This window comes from Heterodontus francisci, chromosome 4, assembly GCF_036365525.1.
Source record: "Heterodontus francisci isolate sHetFra1 chromosome 4, sHetFra1.hap1, whole genome shotgun sequence".
NCBI classification, from domain to species: domain Eukaryota; kingdom Metazoa; phylum Chordata; class Chondrichthyes; order Heterodontiformes; family Heterodontidae; genus Heterodontus; species Heterodontus francisci.
Window position 1 is genome coordinate 202,390,021 of NC_090374.1, and position 21,642 is coordinate 202,411,662.

General features: G+C 44.2%; 1 protein-coding gene across 3 annotated transcripts in view; it reads right to left on the minus strand.

Moving 5' to 3' along the window:
* The window catches only part of zdhhc21 (zinc finger DHHC-type palmitoyltransferase 21), a 229,079-nt gene that overhangs the window by 162,007 nt on the left and 45,430 nt on the right, over window positions 1-21,642 (minus strand). The gene's annotated exons all lie outside the window — the stretch shown is intronic.

The following is a 21,642-nucleotide window of genomic DNA, read 5'->3' on the forward strand; positions in this document are numbered from 1 at the left end:
AATCTGTAACCTCATGGCCTGGCATATCCCCCACTCTACCATTACCATCAAGCCAGGAGACCAACCCTGGTTTAATTAAGAGTGTAGGAGGGCATGCCAGGAGCAGCACCAGGTATACCTCAATGAGGTGTCAACCTGGTGAACTTCAACCCAGGACTACTTGCATGCCAAACTGCATAAGCAGCATGCAACACAGAGCTAAGCAATCCCATAACCAACAAATCAGATCTAAGCTCTGCAGTCCTGCCACATCCAGTTGTTAATGATGGTGGACAATTAAACAACTAACTGGAGGAGATGGCTCCACAAATACCCCCATCCTCAATGATGGGGGAACCCAGCACATCAGTGCAAAAGATAAGGCCGAAGCATTTGCAACAATCTTCAGCCAGAAGTGTCAGTTGATGATCCATCACTGCCTCCTCCTGAGGTCCCCAGCATTACAGATGCCAGATTTCAGCCAATTCGATGCACTCTGCGTGATATCAAGAAACAACTGAAGGCACTGGATACTGCAAAAGCTATGGGCCCTGACAATATTCCGACAATAGTACTGAAGATCTGTGTTCCAGAACTTGCCGCACCCATAGCAAAGCTGTTCCAATATAACTACAACACTGGCATCTACCTGGTAATGTGGAAAATTGCCCAAGTATGTCCTGTACACAAAAAACAGGACAAGTCCAACCTGGCTAATTACTGCCCCATCAGTCTACTCTCATTCATCAGTAAAGCGATGGAAGGGGTCATCAACAGTGCCATCAAGCAGCACGTGCTTAGCAATAACCTGCTCAGTGATGCTCAGTTTGGGTTCTGCCAGGGCCAATCAACTCCTGATGTCATTACAGCTTTTGTTCAAACATGGACAAAAGAGCTGAACTCAAGAGGTGAGGTGAGAGTGACTGCCCTTGACATCAAGGCAGCATTTGACCGAGTATAGCATCAAGGAGCCCTAGGAAAACTGGAGTCAATGGGAATCAGGGGAAAACCCTCTGCTGGCTGGAGTCATACCTAGCACAAAGGAAGATGGTTGTGGTTGTTGGAGGTCAATCATCTGAGCTCCAGGACATCACTGCAGGAGTTCCTCAGGGTAGTGTCTTAGGCCCAACCATCGTCAGCTGCTTCATCAATGACCTTCCTTCAATCACAAGGTCAGAAATGGGGATGTTCGCTGATGATTTGCACAATGTTCAGCACCATGCGCAACTCCTCAGATACTGAAGCAGTCTGTGTAGAAATGCAGCAAGACCGGGACAAAATTCAGGCTTGGGCTGAGAAGTGGCAAGTAACATTTGTGCCACACAAGTGCCAGGCAATGACTCTCTCCAACAAGAGCAAATCTAACCATCTCTCCTTGACATTCGCTGAATCCCCACTATCAACATCCTAGGGGCTACCATTTTCCAGAAACTGAACTGGAGTAGCCATATAAATACCATGGCCACAAGAGCAGGTCAGAGGCTAGGAATCCTGTGGCAAGTAACTCCCCTCCTGACTCCCCAAAACCTGTCCACAATCTACAAAGCACAAGTCAGGAGTGTGATGGAATACTCTCCACTTGCCTGGATGAGTGCAGCTCCAAACCATTCAGAATAAAGCAGCCTGCTTGATTGGCACCCCATCCACGAGCATTCACTCCCTCCACCACCGCACAGTGGCAGCAGTGTGTACCATCTACAAGATGCACTGCAGCAATGCACCGAGGCTCCTTAGACAGCACCTTCCAAACCCGTGACCTCGAACCACCTGGAAGGACAAGGACAGCAAATGCATGGGAACATCACTATCTGCAAGTTCCCCTCCAAGTCACACACCATCCTGACTTGGAACTATATCGGCCTTCCTTCACTGTCGCTGGGTCAAAATCTTGGAACTCCCTTCCTAACAGCACTGTGGGTATACCTAGCCCGCATAGACTGCAGCGGTTCAAGCAGCTCACCACCACCTTCTCGAGGACAATTCGGGATGGGCAATAAATGCTGGCCTAGCCAGTGACGCCCACATCCCATGAATGAATTTTTTACAAAAAAAACCCTGCTCCTGTACTCCATAATGAATGGGAATCAAACCCATGACATTCTGGCATGCATTGTTTCAGAAAGGTCAAAAGGAATCCAGAAAAGTGATAATTATGTGAAATCGTATGAACTAGTGCCTCTAGCAATAGACATCAGACATTAAATTACATCATAAATTATATTAACCTGTTACAAAATAACATAATATTTTGTATTAGCGGGATATATATTTAGTGACCAATTGCACAATGTAGTTTTGAAATAAGGACTGGAGGCAGCTCCAATGTGAGGTGCAACCACAAAACTGCTGCAGTAAACTCCTGATCAAACCATACTGCCACAGGGGTGCATTAGTCACAGATTAAATATTGCCACTTTCAAAATAAAATAGAATAGAACCAGGCAAATGTTCCAACATCAATATTGTAGTAATAGCAGAGCTCATGAGGAACTCTATCCTCTCTACTAGGATTCAGAAAAAGCAGGATGGAAAAAAAAAAAGCAATAAAAAGCAACTTGAAATAAACCCAAATTATGACTCATTGGCAGAGTTAGGAAATCTACACGTTCACCATTCTCACGTTGTCCCTAAGCAGCAGATGCTCGGGCAAGGATTTCATTGACGAAATAGAACTTATACAGTAGATAGGATAACCGTACTCAGCTCCATCTTCCATCTCAATGCAGAGAAAAAAAACAAGGATGTTTCGATCACCACTCTCAGCTTTTACTGCCAATCTCCCTGAAGTTATATGGTTTCTGGGTTTTATAAAGGTCCGAATTATAATCCGAGTAAAACATGGCAGATAAAATTAATGTAATTTAAATTTTTCCTTTTTTAAAAAGGTTTTGCAGATTCTTCTGATGATTCTGAGTTAAGTGCACAAGCTGACATGATACTAAGGTAATGATGTACTGAAGTTTGAACTCCAATCTCAGGTAAGGCAGTGTAATTGATCTTGGGGACTCCGGACTAGGATGAGTTGGGGAGAAAAAGAGAAATCTATTAAGATTTCTGTTCCTGATCACTGTGCAGTATCTCCTGTTCTAGATTGTCCATGCATGGATGTCAAGTTAGGGCAGCACTGACTTAGAAGTGATGTACTCTACAGTTGAATAGTTTGTTCACATATTAAGAAACACCTTTGGAGAGGGCAGTGAATGCCCATGGAATTGCAATCCAGGGGAGTCACTACCTTACAATAAAGGGGGACAAAAAACAAAAAAAGTGGTGTGACACATATTGCGTACAGTTTTGGTCGCCTTATTTGAAGAAGGATGTAGTCACATTTGGAGGCAGTTCACAGGAGGTTCACAAGGTTGATTCCAGAGATGAGGGGTTTGTCTTATGAAGAGAGATTGAGCAGTTTAGGCCTTTACTCTCTAGAGTTTAGAAGAACGAGAAGAGATCTAATTGAGGTATATAAGATGATTAAGGGGATTGACAAAGTAGACGTAGAGAGGATGTTTCCTCTGGTGGAGCAATATAGAGGTTATAGTTTTAGGAGAAGGGGTAGCAGATTTAAAACTGATGAGGAGAAATTACTTCTCTCAAAGGGTCGTGAGTCTGTGAATTCACTTCCCCAGAGTGCGGTGGATGCCGGGACATTGGGTAAATTTGAGGAGATAGACAGATTTTTAATTAGAGATGGGTTGAAAGGTTATGGAGAATGGGCAGGAAAGTGGAGTTGAGGCCGAGATGAGATCAGCCATGATCGTATTGAATGACAGAGCAGGCTTGAGGGGCTGAATTGTCTACTCCTGCTCCTAGTCCTTGTGTTCCTATGTTCTTGTGCATTCGTCCTTCCTGTCGGCCATGAATTAATCATGTTCTCAGCACTCTCAGGCTTGGTATCATTTTTGTTTCCAATATAAAAGACAAAAATTCAGTAGATTAAGCTGTTAAGCCAACAATTACTGGCATCATTAATTCTTGGGAATGCTCCAGCACTTAATCGTTTTTGATGCTCAAATCGGCCATCAAATTTTCATCAAATTTAGTGTTAGGATCTGAAAGCTCAGGTGCAATTCAGTGAAAAATCAGTACCTGGTAAGTGGAAATTGTAGAAAAGCACTTGCTGAGAGAATGTTTACTACATTTACAGTTTTTGTTTTATTTTTGTTCGTTAATAAACAAGCTCAATTAGAATTGAGGTTATGGTTGATGCTAAAATGTTATGTTCCTGTTCGAATGCTGTTTCTGCAAGTGTACCAATTGAGTACTTTTGATATTTAAAAAAAAAATGAATCTCCCACAATGTTGTTCAGAGTAATCAATTTTGTCACTCCACTCCTTCTGTCTTGCTGCTTCTTAACAATTTGTTTGTCTCCTACTTTCTTCCTCTCTCTCTACACCCCTCACAGCTTTCCCTTGTTTGTCTCCAAATCACCTTTTCACATATCCCTTTCCCTGAAAGTTTTCCACTGTATCCCACATACCGCTATAGTATGTGGAATAGGCTGGCTCAAATTTGAGTAGATGGATTGCAGCAGTCTAACGGTTAATTTATTAAAGCATCTGTGTACAATGAGCAGCGCAGTGTAAAAGGTTCCCTGGCTAATGTTTTGTCTGAAGCTAACCTGGAATTCTGAAAATAAATCAGAGGCTTTCAAGGCAAATACTACAACTAATGTGATCACCCAGTTCAGAAGGTGAGCATGTTTATTGGATACAGAACTACTACAAATGGGTCTGTGTTGATCAATTTCTTGTGCTCCAGGAAATAATGGGCTGGATAGTAACTTGGAGGCAGGGACAGCAAAACGGGGGTGGGGAGGTCAGGGTTGGTTGGGGGGGGGGGGGTGGGTGGGGGGTGCTGATTTCAAGTCCAGAAACCTGTACAAAAAGGTTACCCTCAGGTCCTGCTGAATTTAACAGCAGAAACTGATTAGCATATTTGGTCTCCATTTTCTGGCTACAACTAGCCAGGTTGCAAGGCTGGCTGACTGACTGACTGACAGGGAGGCCTTTGCCACCAGGCTGCAGTTGGGGAGAGGAGGGAGGGAGTGATCAGAGGCTTTGGAAGAGGCAAGGGGGAAGAGATCAAGAGTCCAGAGGGTGAGATTAGAAGAGACAGGAGGGGAGAGATTTGAAGAGTTGCTGGGGTGAGGGGAGAGATCAGGGCTGGCAGGGGTCCTACAGCCGGGGCCAAAAGCACAGGGCTGCATTTTACGGATGGCAGTCGATTAAGTGGCTGTCAACGGGCCTGCCGTCCTATTAAGCTGTGGCCCCTGCTGGCTGCATCTGGATGACTAGGTTGCATCAATGAGCATGAGGCCTCACAATCAAACAAATGGGGTCTGGGGGCACCAAAGTGCGCCCAATAAGGAGGGCCTCAACATTCCTCCTCTCTCTCCCCCCTCCCCCATCCCAGAACCTGCTGGAAGTCCATATCCCCACACCGTTTAAGGCCCCCACCCCCACCCTGTTCCTGGTAAAATGCCAGCGGAGCCTGGAAGAGGCCCTTAATTGGCTACTTAAGTGGCTCAACTGGGCTCCAGGAAGGGACGGGCCATCTTCTACCTTTCCTGCCATTGGCAAAATGGCATGGTGGCAGGAAAGCATCGGACATGCGACCAAACGCCTTCCCGTGCCATTTTGCCAGCCTTCCCACCTCTGAGCCCATCTCCAAAGATCCTGTAAAATTCCAGCCCAGATTAAGTCAGGGGAGGACTGGAAGGGGTTGGGAGTGGTGTGTCCAATCACAGTGCGTGCACTTACCTGGTGGATCCAGTCGTCTCTCCTCCCTTTAGCTGCTGGGTTTCTGAATGCCTGGAAAACTCTACCAGCCTGGGTTAAATTTAAAATGTTAGCTAAATGAGGCAGGCAGCCTCATTATAATATTTAAATTGCCAACCCGCCTCTTGGGAATGAGTTGGTTGCCTGCACCCCAGTCCCTTTCCATTAAAACTGGGAGTGGGTAGGTTGGGATTGGGATTCAGATTTTTAACATTTTAACATTCCACCCAACTCAAACCCGCAAATTTCCCTCATTGTGTTTACTCAGCAAACAAGGCTTGACAGCACCAATAAGGATAAAAAAAAACACTGCACTGTGTCTGTCTGTGTCTCCAACAGATGAAAGGAGATTAATTGAGGTCCTCAACTACAACGCTACCAGTTGCATACTGGATTAATTTCTGACCTTTTACTATTGGACCTCTCTTGCAGCACTCTTATCCCCTGCTTAGGGCAAAAGGGCAGTTTCCATAATCTGATCTGTTTCACCACTCAACTGAAAATGACAATTTTATTTGAAACATTAATGGGATAGACTTGTATTTATATGGTGCCTTTAGGATAGTAAAATGCCCGAATGCACTTTTCAGTAGCATTTCTAATAAAATTTGACATTCAAACATACAAATATATGAACATGCGAATCAAGAGCATTGAGTCGGCCACTCGGCCCTTCGAGCCTGCTCTGCCATTCAATAAGATCATGGCTGATCTGATTGCAACCTAGACTTCACATTCCCACCTACCCCTGATAACCTTTTACCCCCTTGCTTATCAAGAATTTATCTCCCTCTGCCTTAAAAATATTTAAAGACTCTGCTTCCACCGCCTTTTGAACATCAAGTTACTTGAGATATTACGACTGTTGACCAAAATCTTGGTCAAAGAGGTAGGTTATAAGGAATGTCTCACAGGTGGAGAAAGAGGTAGAGAAGAGGAGAGGTTTATGGAGGGAATTCAAGAGTTTATGCTCTGCATAGCTGGAGGCATTGCCACCAGTGATGGAAATCAGGGATGCACAAGAGGCCAGTATTGGAAGAATCCATACTTCAGAGGGCTATAAAGCTGGAAAAGGTTACAAAAATAGGGAGGGGCGAAGCCATGGAAATAATTTGAAAATGTGGATGAGAATTTTAAAAATCGAGGCACTGATGGACCAAGAGCTAATGCACGTCAGCGAGAGCAGAGGTGGGGAGTGGTTGTCGACGGCTGCTTGTTGACATGGACAAAGAGGTCAAGGTAGTTTGTTTTTTGAGGAGTGGGGTGAGGATGGCAGATTTGAAGGGAAGAGGAACAGTACCCGAGGACAGGGAATCATTAACAATACCAGCTATCAGCGGGCCAGGAAGGGAAGTTGGTGGATCAGCAGTTGGGTAGGAATAGGGTTGAGTAAGCAGGAGGTGGGACTCTTGGACGAAATGAGCTCAGGGCTCAGGTATTAGGAAAGAAACTAGAGAAAGAAAAACATGGCTTGGTACTTAAGTAGGCAGTAGAGAACAGATTTTGTAAAAGGTGAAAAGATGGAACAAGGTGAGATGTACAAAGGCCATCAATTACCCTTTTAGCGTAGTATTTTGTACTGAAAATTAAGTGGGCTGTGTACACTACTCCTTCAAAAAGCAGTAAATATTACATTATTATGCTATACCATTCAAAAATAACAACTTGCATTATTATAGTGCCTTTAATTAGTATTTAGATGAGCACTTGAAACGCCATGGCATAAGAGGCTATGGGCCAAGTGCTGGAAAATGGAATTTGAATAGATAGGTTTGATGGCCGGCACAGACACGGTGGGCCGAAGGGCCTGTTTCTGTGCTGCATAACTCTATGACTCTAATGTAATAAAACATCCCAAAGTGGTTTACAGAACGAAATTTGAAAACCAGCAGCATAAGGAGATATCGGGCCAGATGACCAAAAGCCTGGTCAAAGAAGTAGGATTTGAGAAATGTCTTAAAAGGGAAAGGTGGGGGGGGGGGGGGGGGGGTGGAGAACAGAGAGAGAGAGAGACAGAGAGAGAGAGAGACAGAGAGAGAGAGAGACAGAGAGAGCAAGATATAGGGAGGGGAATCCAAAGTTTAGGGCTAAGGTGAAGGCGCAGCCATCAATAGTGGAGTGATTAAAATCAGAAATGCTTAAGAAGCCAGAATTGGTGGAGTGTAGAGGTCCAGGGAGGCTATAGGGCTGAACGAGCTTAGAGAGGAGGGGAGAGGCAATGGAGAGATCTGAAAACAAGGATGAGAATTTTAAAATCAAGATGCTGATTGATCAGCTGCCAGTGTTGATCCAGGAGCACAAGGGGGATGAGTGATTGGGATGTGGTGCAAGTAAGAAACACAGGCAGGAGAGTTTTCAATGATTTCAAGTTTGAGGATAGAAAATGGGAGGCCATTAGAATAGTCACGTCTAGAGATAACAAAGGCACGGATGAGTGTTTCAGCAGCAGATAAGCTGATGTAAGCACGCAGTCAGGTGATGTTATGGAGGTGAAAACAGGCAGTCAGTGCTATCACGGATAAGTGGTAGGAAGCTCAACTCGGGGTCAAATAGGTAGGTGGTAGGAGAATGGTGGGGATGTGGTAGAAACTATGGGGTTAATGTAGGGTTAGTACAAATGGGTGGTTGTTGGTCAGCACAGACTCGGTGGGCCGAAGGGCCTGTTTCAGTGCTGTATCTCTATTAAAAAAAAAGACATACAAGGAGGATATGAGGAAGAACTTTTTTTACACAGCGAGTGGTAATGACCTGGAACTTGTTGCCTACGAGGGTGGTGAAAGCAGACATGATAAATGATTTCAAAAAGAAAATGGATGGGCATTTAAGGTAAATAAATTGCAGGGGTACAGGGATAAAGTGGGGAAATGGTACTGACTGGATTGTGCTACGAAGAGCCAGCATAGACTCGATGGGATGAATGGCCTCCTTCTGTGCTATTATGGCTCTAAATTGGATGAGAAGATACTGCTACCAGTGCCTACGACTGGATAGATAATGTAACCAGGTGAGTGCAGTCCCATCCAGCTGGATGACGGTGGAGAGGTGTAGGAGGAAGATGATGTGGTGAACCATGTCAAAGGCTGTGGACAGGTCAGGAAGGATGAAGAGGGATAATTTACCCCAGTCACAGAGGACATTACTTGTGACTTTGATAAGGCTCACTTTGGTACTGCAGCAGGGGCAGAAGCCTGATTGTTTAGAGATACAGCACTGAAACAGGCCCTTCAGCCCACCGAGTCTGTGCCGACCATCAACCACCCATTTTATACTAATCCTACACTAATTCCATATTCCTACCACATCCCCACCTGTCCCTATATTTTCCCTACCACCTACCTATACTAGGGGCAATTGCTAATGGCCAATTTACCTGTCAACCTGCAAGTCTTTGGCATGTGGGAGGAAACCGGAGCACCCGGAGGAAACCCACACAGACACAGGGAGAACTTGCAAACTCCACACAGGCAGTACCCGGAATCGAACCCGGGTCGCTGGAGCTGTGAGGCTGCGGTGCTAACCACTGCGCCACTGTGCCGATTCAAACATGACATTTCGGGAAAGATCGACACAGATTTGGGGTGTGATGACAGAACATTTAAGAACCTGGAGGAAAGGAAGTTGGAGATGGGGTGGTAGTTGCAAGGATGGATGAGTGAAGGGTTAGTTAGTTTTTTTTTTGAGGGGTTGGGGGTAATGATAGCAGATTAATTAACTTCATGGAACTTATTTTCCTTGCCTCTGCTGGAATCAACAATTCAACTAAATTCCAAGGAAGCCCTGCCCCCTAAGCTCATATTAATTTGGGGAATGCCAAAATTATATTTCTCCTGAAGATTAAACAGATTCTTTTTGAATGTCAGGCAGATTATCTTTCCAACCAATTAAGTAGATAAGGTATACACAGCAGACGACCTGTTACGTCTTTTTCTCTTCAGAATATCTGATATAACTACATTTAACATTCCAAACACAAGGTAATTTATTAACTCTTAAAATGAGCTGAAGAATATATTCAACAATGTCATAATGAGGAACTGGCTTAGCCAGAGGGCCCTCTTGAAATGAGGAGATTCAGTTGAATAGAGTTTGAAGATTTAGTCTCTTGATAAGATGGGGAAGGGGAAGGGAAACTGTCAGCCAGTTAATCAAAATCAATGTTAAATTCACATCCTTCTATTTAAAGTAATAGGAACAACAACATTTTACAGCAATTTCCCTTTTTAGGCATGATGCAATACTATTTCTGCCACTTGACTTCTTGCATCATCTCACTCTCATCCTCCAGCCTAGGAAAATAGTCATTTGCACACGACACTGGTGTGGTGCTTGTGAACATAGGAAACGGAAGCAGGAATAGGCTATTCAGTCTGTCAAACCTACTCCGCCATTCAAACAGATCATGGCTGATCATCTACCTCTATGCCATTTTTCCCCACTATCCCCATATCCCTTGATGTCATTGGTATCCAGAAATCTATCGATTTCTGTCTTGAACATGCTCAATGATTGAGCTTCCACAGTCTTCTGGGGTACTCAATTCCACAGATTCACCACCCTCTGAGTGAAGAAATTTCTCCTCGTCTCAGTCTTAAATGGCTGCCCCCTTATTCTGAGACTATGTCCCCTTGTTCTAGACTCACCAGCCAGGGGAAACATCCTATCCATATCTACCCTGTCATGCTCTGTAAGAAATTTAAGTTTCAATGCGATCACTTCTCATTCTTTAAAACTCTAGAGAATACATGCCCAGTTTCCTCAATCTCTCCTCATAAGATAATCCCACCGTCCCAGGAATTAGTCTGGTGAAACTCCGTTGAACTCTCTCTCTATGGCAAGTATATATTTCTTTAGATAAGGAGACCAAAACTTTATACAATACTCCAGGTGCAGTCTTACCAAGGCTGTATGCTTCTTTATTCCTGTACTCGCAACCCTTTGCAATAAAGGCCAACATACTATTTGTCTTCCTAATTGCTTGATGCACCTGCATGTTAGCTTTCAATCATTCATGAACAAGGACACCCAAGTCCCTTTGGACATCAACACTTCCCAACCGCTCACCATTTAAGAAATACTCTGTCTTTGTTTTTTCTACCGAAGTAGATAACTTCACACTTATTCACATTATATTCCTTCTTCCATATTCTTTCCCATTCACTAAGCCTGTCCAAATCCCCTTGAAGCCTCCTTGCATCTGCCTCACAACTTTTGTTTCCACCTAGTTTTGTGTCATCAGCAAATTTGGAAATATTACATTTGGTCCCCACATCCAACTCATTTATATAGATTGTGAACAGCTGTGGCCCAAGCACTGATCCTTGTGTTACCCCACTAGTAACAGCCTGCCATCCTGAGACTAACCCGTTTATTCCTATTCTCTATTTTCTGTCTGTTAACCAATTCTCAATCCACTGCAGTATATTACCCTCAATCCCATGTGCTTTAATTTTGTTTGCTAACCTCCGATGTGGAATCACATCGAAAGCCTTCAGAAAATCCAAATGCACCACATCCACTGGTTCTCCTTTTATCTATGCTACAAGTACGATCTTCAAAAAAAAAACTCCAACAGGTTTGTCAAATATGAATTCCCTCTCACAAATCCATGTTGACTCTGCCCAATCATATCCTTATTTTCCAGGTGTCCAGTTATCACATCCTTGATAGTCTAACATCAGTTGTAGGGAAAATGTTAGAATCTAACAGGTCTGTAGGGTTCTCCATTTTCTCTCTCGCTCCCTTTTTTGATAGTGAGGTTACATTTGCTACTTTCCAGTCTGCAGGAACCCTTCCAGAATCTATAGAATTTTGAAAGATAACCACCCAATGCATCCTCTATAGCCACTTCCTTCAATGCTCTGGGGTATAGCTCATCCGGTCCAGGGGATTTATTAACTTTTAATTCAATTAACTTTTCAAGTACTAATTTATTGATACTAATTTCTCTCAGTTCCTCATTTTCACATTTATTGTTCCCTTGTATTTCTGGGAAATTTTCTGTATCTTCCTCCATGAAGACAAAGTAATTGTTTAATCTTTCAGCCATTTCCCTATTTGCTGCCTGTAATAGACCCACACTTGTCCTTGTTAATCTTTTCCTTTCACATACCTAAAGAAGCTTTTACAGTCTACCTTTACGTTTCTTGCAAGCTTCCATTCATATTCCCGTTCCCCTTTCTTTATCAGTTTCTTGATCCTCCTTTGCTGGATTCTAAATTGCTCCCAATCTTTTGGGCTTATCACTTTTTCGGGTCACCTTTATAAGCCACTTCCTTTGATTTAATGCAATCTTTAACTTCTTTTGTTCACCACAGTACTGAAAACCGCTGAGGCCCGAGAGGAGTATAGAATGTGTAGGGGGGGTACTTAAAGTAATTAGAGCGAAGGTGGGGGAATGAAAACACTGGCGGGCAAGATGAAGGAATATCCCAAAACATTTAATAAGTATATTAAGGGCAAGAGGATAACCAGGGATAGAGTAGGACTCCTTAGGGACCAAAGTGGCAATCTGTGTGTCGAGCTGGAGGACATGGGTGAGGTTTTTATTGATTGCTTTTCATCTGTGTTCATGGAGAAGGACGATGTAGAGATCAGGGAGGGGGATTGTGATATACTTGAACATATTAACATTGAAAGGGAGGAAGTATTAGCTGTTTTTAGCAGGCTTAAAAGTGAATAAATCCCAAGGCCCAGATGAGATGTATCCCAGGCTGCTATGTGAGGCAAGGGAGGAGGTAGCAGTGCCTTTGACTCAAATTTTCAAATCCGCTCTGGCCACAGGAGAGGTACCAGAGGATTGGAGGACAGCGAATGTGGTACCATTATTCAAGAAGGGTAGCATGGATAAACCAGGTAATTACAGGCCAGTGAGTCTAACATCAGTGGTAGGGAAACTATTGGAAAAAATTCTGAGGGACAGGATTAATCTCCACTTGGAGAGGCAGGGATTAATCAGGGATAGTCAGCATAGCTTTGTCAGGGAGAGATTGTGTCTAACAAACTTGATTGAATTTTTCGAGGAGGTGCCTAGATGTGTAGATGAGGGTAAAGCAGTTGATGTAGTCTACATGGACTTCAGTAAGGCTTTTGATAAGGTCCTGCCTGGAAGATCGGTTAAGAAGGTAAGAGCTATGGGATCCAGGGCAACTTGGCAAAGTGGATCCAAAATTACCTTCGTGGTAGGAGGCAAAGGGTGATGGTCGAGGGTTGTTTTTGCGATTGGAAGCCTGTGACCAGTGGTGTACCACAGGATCGGTGCTGGGACCCTTGCTGTTTGTAGTGTACATTAATGATTTAGACATGAATATAGGAGGCTTGATCAATAAGTTCACAGATGACATGAAAATTGGTGTCATAAAAGTGAGGAGGAAAGCCTTAAGTTACAATAGTTTCCCTACCACTGAGGGATAGGATTAATCTCGACTTGGAGAGGCAAGGATTAATCAGGGATAGTCAGAATGATATCAATGGTTTGGTTGAGTGGGCGGAAAAGTGGAAAATGGAATTCAATCTGGAGATTCAATTTGGTGAGGGCAAATAAAGTGAGAGAATACACAATAAACAGGAGGATATTGAGAGGGGTAGAAGAAATGAGACCTTGGAGTGCATGTCCACAGGTCCCTGAAGGTGGCAGGACAGGTAGATAAAATGGTGAATAAGGCATATGAAATACTTTCCTTTACTGGCCAAGGTATAGAATTATAAAAGCAGGGATGTAATGCTGGAACTGTATAAAACCGTTAGTCCACTGGTTAGTCCACAGTTGGAGTATTGTGTACAGTTCTGGTCACTATTACAGGAAGGACATAATTACTCTGGATAGAGTACAGAGGAGATTTACAAGAATGTTGCCAGGGCTTGAAAGTCGCAGCTATGAGGAAAGATTGGATAGGCTAGGGCTGTTTTCCTTAGAACAGAGGAGGCTGAGGGGTGATTTAGTAGAGGTGTACAAAATTGAGGGGCCGAGATAGAGTAAACTGGAAGGACCTGTTTCCCCTAGTGGAGAGGTCAATTACCAGGGGGCACAGATTTAAGGTGATTGGTAGAAGGATTGGAGGGGACATGAGGAAAAACCTTTTCACACAGAGGGTGGTGGGTGTCTGAAATTCACTGTCAGGATCAGTGGTGGAGGCAGAAACCTTCAACTCATTTAAAAAGTACCTAGACTGCACCTGAAGTGCTGTAAACAGCAAGGTTATGGACTAGGTGCTGGAAGGTGGGATTAGATTGGGTGGCTTGTATTTTTGGCTGGCGCAGACACGATGGGCTGAATAGCCTCCTTCTGTGCCATAACTTTTCTCTGGCTCTTTACCTGAACATTAGCCTAGTCGACATTTGGTAATTAAAGTCCCCCAATATTTCCACTCTATGGTTCTTGCACCTCTGATATTTGGAGGTCGATAGAATATCCCAAGTAGTGAGATTGTACCCTTTTTTCTTCATTGTAACAAAATGGATTCTGTCTTTGTCCCCTCAAGGACATCCTCTCGTTTCAAGGTTGCAATGGCTTCTCTAACCAGTGCTACCATCCCAACTCCCTTTCCTCATGGGCGGCACAGTGGCGCAGTGGTTAGCACTGCAGCCTCACAGCTCCAGCGACCCGGGTTCAATTCCGGGTACTGCCTGTGTGGAGTTTGCAAGTTCTCCCTGTGTCTGCGTGGGTTTCCTCCGGGTGCTCCGGTCTCCTCCCACATGCCAAAGACTTGCAGGTTGATAGGTAAATTGGCCATTAGCAATTGTCCCTAGTATAGGTAGGTGGTAGGGAAATATAGGGACAGGTGGGGATGTGGTAGGAATATGGAATTAGTGTAGGATTAGTATAAATGGGTGGTTGATGGTCGGCACAGACTCGGTGGGCCGAAGGGCCTGTTTCAGTGCTGTATCTCTAAACTAAACTAAACATTCCCTTTCCTTTCTGAAGACATTGTATCCATGAATATTAAATCGCCCAGTCCCCACTATTTTTAAGCCACATTCCCATTATTGCCACTACATCATATTACCACATGGCTATTTGTGCTTGTAGCTCACCAACCTTATTCCCTTCACTTTGTACTTTTACATACATGCATTCTAAACCTGCCCTTGTATTCTTCAGATTCCTTCTGTTTTCTATCTTGTATGGAACTACTTTACTTCCTTCTCTAGTATTATCTAACATTCTCACTCCTTTATTCCTCTTTTCTACTTCTATATGCTGCTGCCCATCCTGCTGCAATTTAGTTTCAACCCTGGGGCACATCGGCCCCAGTCCAATTGAGAGGTGTAACCCATCTCTGTTAAACACAAGAACACAAGGAATAGGAGCACGAGTAGACCATACGGCCCATCAAACCTGCTCCGACATTCAATATAATCATGGCTGATCTTGGGCTTCAACTCCACTTTCCTGCCCGCTTCCCATATCCCTTGATTTCCTGAGACCAAAAATCTATCTGATTCACAACCCTTTGAGTGAAGTAATTTCTCCTCATCTCAGTCCTAAATGATCAGCCCTTTATCCTGAGACTGTGTCTCCATGTTTTAGATTTCTTGACCAGCAGAAACAATCACTCAACAATCTCCTGATCCAGACCCTTAATCTTGCATGTTTCAATAAGATTGCCTCTCATTCTACTGAACTCCAGAGAATATAGGTTGAATTTGCTCAGCCTCTGATCATAGAACAACTCCCTCATCCCAGGGACCAATCCAGTGAACCTTTGCTGCACTGCCTCCAATACAATATATCCTATCTTAAATATCGAGACCAAAACTGCACACAGTACTCCAGGTGCGATCTCCCCAAAACCCTGTACAATTGCAGCAAGATTTCTTTATTCCTGTACTCCAATCCCCTTGCCATAAAGGCCAAAATGCCAATCACCTTCCTAATTGCTTGCCGTATCTGCAAGCTATCTTGCTTTCCTTGTACAAGCACGGCCAAGTCAAGAACATCAACACTTACAAGCTTAACAGCTTTTCAAAAAATGTTCTGCTTTCCTATTCTTATGACCAAAGTGAATAACTTCACACTTCTCTACATTATACTCCATCTGCCATCTTGTTGCCCACTCACTTAATGTGTCTATATCTCTTTGCAGCCTCTCTGTATCCTCCCCATAGCTTACCTTTCCACCTACTTTTGTATCATCAGCAAACTTAGAAAAACAAAAAGTAATATATCTAATTAATTAACATAGATTGTAAATATCTGAGGCCCCAGCACTGATCCTTGCAGCATTCCACTATTTACTGCCTGCCAACATGAAAATGCCCCGCTTATGCCCATTCTTTGCTTCCTGTCCGTTACCAATCCTTGATCCGTGCTAATATATTACACCCCTCCATGAGCCGTTATCTTGTCCATTAACCTTTTGTGCGCACCTTTTTTTTTATTCATTCATGGGATGTGGGTGTCCCTGGCTATGCCAGCATTTATTGCCCATCCCTAATTGCCCTTGAGAAGGTAGTGGTGAGCTGCCTTCTTGAACCATTGCAGTCCTTGGGGTGTGGGTACACCAACAGTGCTGTTAGGAAGGGAGTTCCAGGATTTTGACCAAGTGGCAGTGAAGGAACGGTGATATAGTTCCAAGTCAGGATGGTGTGTGACTTGGAGGGGAGCTTGCAGGTGGTGGTGTTCCCATGCATCTGCTGCTCTTGTCCTTCTAGGTAGTAGAGGTTGCGGGTTTGGAAGGTGCTGTCAAAGGAGCCTTGGTGAGTTGCTGCAGTGCATCTTGTAGATAGTACACACTGCTGCCACTGTGCATCGGTCGTGAAGGGAGCGAAGGTTGAAGGTGGTGGTTGGGGTGCCAATTAAGTGGACTGCTTTGTCCTGGATGGTGTCGAGCTTCAAGTGTTGGAGCTGCACCCATCCAGGCAAGTGGAGAGTATTCCATCACACTCCTGACTTGTGCCTTGTAGATGATGGACAGGTATTGGGGAAACAGGTGGTGAGTTACAGCGCTGCAGAATTCCCAGCCTCTGACTTGTTCTTGTAGCCACGGTATTTATGTGGCTGGTCCAGTTCAGTTTCTGGTCAATGGTAACCCCAGAATGTTTATAGCGGGAGATGCAGCAATCATAATGCCATTGAACATCAAGGGGAGATGGTTAGATTCCCTTTTGTTTGAGATGGCCATTGTCTGGCACTTGTGTGGCATGAATGTTACTTTCTACTTATCAGCCCAAGCCTGGATATTGTCCAGGTCTTGCTGCATATGGACATGGGCTCCTTTGGTATCTGAGACATCACAAATGGTGCTGAACATTGTGAAATCATCAGCCAACATCCCCACATTTGACCTTATGATGGAGGTAATGTCGTTAATGAAGCAGCTGAAGTCTGGTGGCAGTGGCGTAATGGTAATGTCACTGGACTAGTAATCCAGAGCCCAGGCTAATGCTCTGGGGACATGGGTTCAAATCCCACCACGGCAGATGGTGAAATTTGAATTCAAATTATAAAAATCTGGAATTAAAAGCTAGTCTATTGGTAGCCATGAAACCATTGTCGATTGTTGTAAAAACTCATCTGGTTCGCTCATTTCCTTTTAGGGAAAGAAATCTGCCGTCCTTACCTGGTCTGGCCTACATGTTACTCTAGACCCACAGAATGTGGTTGACTCTTAAATGCCCTCTGAAATAGCCTAGCAAGTTACTCAGTTCAGGGTAAATAGGGATGGGCAATAAATGCTGGCCAAGCCAACGACTCCCACATCCCACAAATGAATTTTTTTTTAAATGGTTGGACCTAGGACACTACCTGAGGAACTCCTGCAGTGATGTCCTGGAGCTGAGATGATTGACCTCCAACAACCACAACCATCTATCTTCCTTTTGTGCTAGGTATGACTCCACCAGCAGAAAGTTTTCCCCCTGATTCCCATTGACCTCAGTTTTGCTAGGACTCTTTGATGCTATACTCTGTCAAATGCTGCCTTGATGTCAAGGGCAGTCACTCTCACCTCATTTCTGGACTTCAGCTCTCATGTCCATGTTTGGTCCAAAGCTGTAATGAGGTCAGGAGCTGAGTGTCCCTGGCGGAACCCAAACTGAGCGTTGCTGAGCAAGTGCTGCTTGATAGCACTATCAGCAACCTCTTCCATCGCTTTTCTGATGATCAAGAGTAGACTGTTGGGCTGTAATAGGCTGGGTTGTATTTGTCCTGCTTTTTTTGTGGACAGGTCATACCTGGGCAATTTTCCACATTGCCGGGTAGGTGCCAGTGTTGTGGCTGTGCTGGGACAGCTTGGCTAGGGGCACGGTTAGTTCTGCAACACAAGTCTTCAGTACTATTGCCGGAATGTTGTCAGGGCCCATAACCTTTGCAGTATCCAGTGCCTTCAGCCATTTCTTGAGATCATGTGGAGTGAATCTGATTGGCTGAAGACTGGCATCTGTGATGCTGGGGACCTCAGGAGGAGGCTGAGATGGATCATCCACTCGGCACTTCTGGCTGAAGATAGATGCAAATGCTTCAGCCTTGTCCTTTGCACTGATGTGCTGGGCTCCCCCATCATTGTGAATGGGGATGTTTGTGGACCCTCCTCCTCCAGTTAGTTGTTTAATTATCCACCACCATTCATGACTGGATGTGGCAGGACTACAGAGCTTAGATCTGATCTGTTGGTTGTGGGACTGTTTAGCCCAGTCTAGCGCATGCTGCTTCTGCAGTTTGGCGTGCATATAGTCCTGTGTTGTAGCTTCACCAGACTGACATCTCATTGTTGGGTATGCCTGGTGAATGCCTTCTGAAAATCCAGGTATACTACATCACTGGTTCCCCTTTTTCTACCCTACTAGTTACATCCACAAAAAACTCTAATAAATTTGTCAAACATGATTTTCCTTTAGTAAAGCCATGTTGACTTGTTTGAATCATACTGTGCTTTTCTAAATGCATTAAGACTTCTTCAATAATAGATTCCAGCATTATACTGGCATGGACACGATGGGCTGAATGGCCTCCTTCTGTACTGTAAATTTCTATTATTCCATGACTTTATAGTTTTCCCAACAACTGACATTAAGCTAATTGGCCTGTAGTTCCCCGTTCTCTCTCCTTTTTTGAGAAGCAATATTATGTTTGCCAACTTCTAATCTGATGGGACCATTTCCAAATCTAAGGAATTTTAGAAAATCATAGCTAGCGTATCCACTATATCTGCAGCTATCTCTTTTAGAACCCTAGGGTGTAGGTCATCAGGTCCTGGAAATTGTCAGATTTTAGTCCCTTAAGTTTCTCCAATACTTTGTTCTCCGCTGACATTAATTTCCTTAATTTCCTCACTCCTTTTAGCCCCCAGGTTACCATCTATTTTTGGTATGAAACTTGTGTCTTCTACTGTGAACTCAGGCAAAAAATATTTGTTCAATGCCTCTGCCATTTCCTATTTCCCCATGATGATTGTTCCTGTCTCAATAAAGTGCCTCCTGCCCCAGAACTGGTCCCAATGCCCCAAGAATCTGAAGCCCTCCCTCCTACACCATGCCTCAAGCCATGCATTGCTCCTCCCTATCTTCCTATTTCGACTCTCTCTAGTGTGTTGCACTGGGAGTAATTCAGACATTACTACCCTCTGTCAAACTCTTGAGCTGGGGGATAGATAATGACAGTCTAACTGTAGGACTTCAATACCTGCTCTCTCTGTCATTGGTATTGACCTGTACCACAACTTCTGGCTCACTCCCTTCCCCCTGCAGAATATCTTGCACCCTCTCCATGATGTCCTTTACCCTGGCACCAGGGAGGGGAAACACCATGCGGGACTCAATATGACTATTACAGAAATGCCTGTCTGTCCCCATAAATATGGAACCTCCTAGAATGACTGCATTGCTACTCATTGCTGTTCCCTCCTGTGTGGTCCCTTACCTGTTACTGCCATGGTATGGCCCGCACTCATTCACTCCCATCAATCTCCAAAACCAAGTACTGATTTGAGAATGGCACACACCTCAAAAGACTCCTGCTCTTCCAGATGACCATCCGTCTGCTATCTTGAACTCTCTGCCTATGGGGTGGCCACCTCCTGGAACGTATGATCCAGGAAACTTGCCTGCTCCCTGATGCTCCGCAGTGACTCCAGCTGCCCCTCGAGCTCAGAAATTTTGACTCGAGCTCAAGTAGCTGGAGACATTTTTTATCCACATGTGCCCCCAAGACCCTCACTGTGTAAAAAAGATTTTCATCAAGCCACCATTGCTTCTTTTGCCGATCACATTATCTCGGTGTCCTCTAGTTCTCGAACCTTCTGCCATTGGGAACAGTTTCTCTCTATCTACTCTGTCCAGAATACTCATGATTTTGAACACCTATCAAATCTCCTCTCAACCTTCTCTAATGAGAAGAATCCCAGCTTCTCCAATTGATCCACATAATTGAAGTCCCTTTTGCCAAGAAACATTCTGGTAAATCTTTTTGCACCCTCTCTAAAGCCTTCAGATCCTTCCTAAAGTGTGGTGCTCAGAATTAACATAGAAAATATGAGCAGGAGTAGGCCATTCGGCCCTTCGAGCCTGCTGCACCATTCATCATGATCATGGCTGATCATCCAACTCAGTAACCTGTTCCCGCTTTCGCCCCATATCCTTTGATCCCTTTAGACCCAAGAGCTATATCTAACTCTTTCTTGAAAACATACAATAATTTGGCCTTTACTACTTTCTGCGGTAGCAAATTCCACAGGTTCACCACTCTCTGGGTGAAGTAATTTCTCCTCATCTCAGTCCTGAAAGGTTTACCCCATATCCTTAGACTATGATCCCTGGTTCTGGACTCCCCCACCATTGGGAACATCCTTCCTGCATCTACCCTGTCAATTCCTGTTAGAATTTTATAGTTTTCTATGAGATCTCACCCTCACTCTTCTGAACTCCAGTGAATATAATCCTAACCGACTCAATCTCTCCTCATGCGTCAGTCCCACCATCCCAGGAATAAGTCTGGTAAACCTTCGCTGCACTCCCTCTATAGCAAGAACATTCTTCCTCAGATCAGGAGACCAAAACTGCACACAATATTCCAGGTGTGGCCTCATCAAGGCCCTGTATAATTGCAGCAAGACATCCCTGCTCCTGTACTCAAATCCTCTCGCTATGAAGGCCAACATACTATTTGCCTTTTTTACCGCCTTTTGGACCTGCATGCTTACCTTCAGCGACTGGTGCACAAGAACACCCAGGACTCGCTGCATATCCCCCTCTCAGTTTATAGACATTTAGATAATCTGCCTTCCTGTTTTTGCTACCAAATTGGATAACCTCACATTTATCCACATTATACTGCATCTGCCATGAATTTGCCCACTCACTCAACTTGTCTAAATCACCCTGAAGCCTCTCCGCATCCTCCTCACAACTCACCCTCGCACCCAGTTTTGCATCATCTGCAAATTTGGAGATACTGCATTTTAGTTCCCTCATCTAAATCATTAATATATATTGTGAATAGCTGGGGTCCTAGCACCGATCCCTGCGGTACCCCACTAGTCACTGCCTGCCATTCGGAAAAAGACCCATTTATCCCTACTCTTTGTTTCCTGTCTGCCCACCAAATGAACACAGTACTCCAGTTGTGTCCAAATATTTTGTAAAGGTTCACCATAACTTTCTTGCTTTTGTTCTCTGTGTCTGTTTAAAAAGGTCAGGATCCCATATGCTTTATTAATCACTTTCTTAATCTGCCCGGCACCCAGAAAAAAGATCGTCCAGAAAAAAATTCCATAGTCACCTGCGCTAATCTTGCTCCCATTAATTGTAAATCAAATCCTTGTGCCAATGTCATTCCCTTCTCTCCAACTGCTCCTCTTCATGTCAGAACACTCAATCCTCATTTACACTAATAGGTTGCCATCACATCTTTTTAAGAATTTATGGGACTGGTAACATTTCCAAAGAACTGCC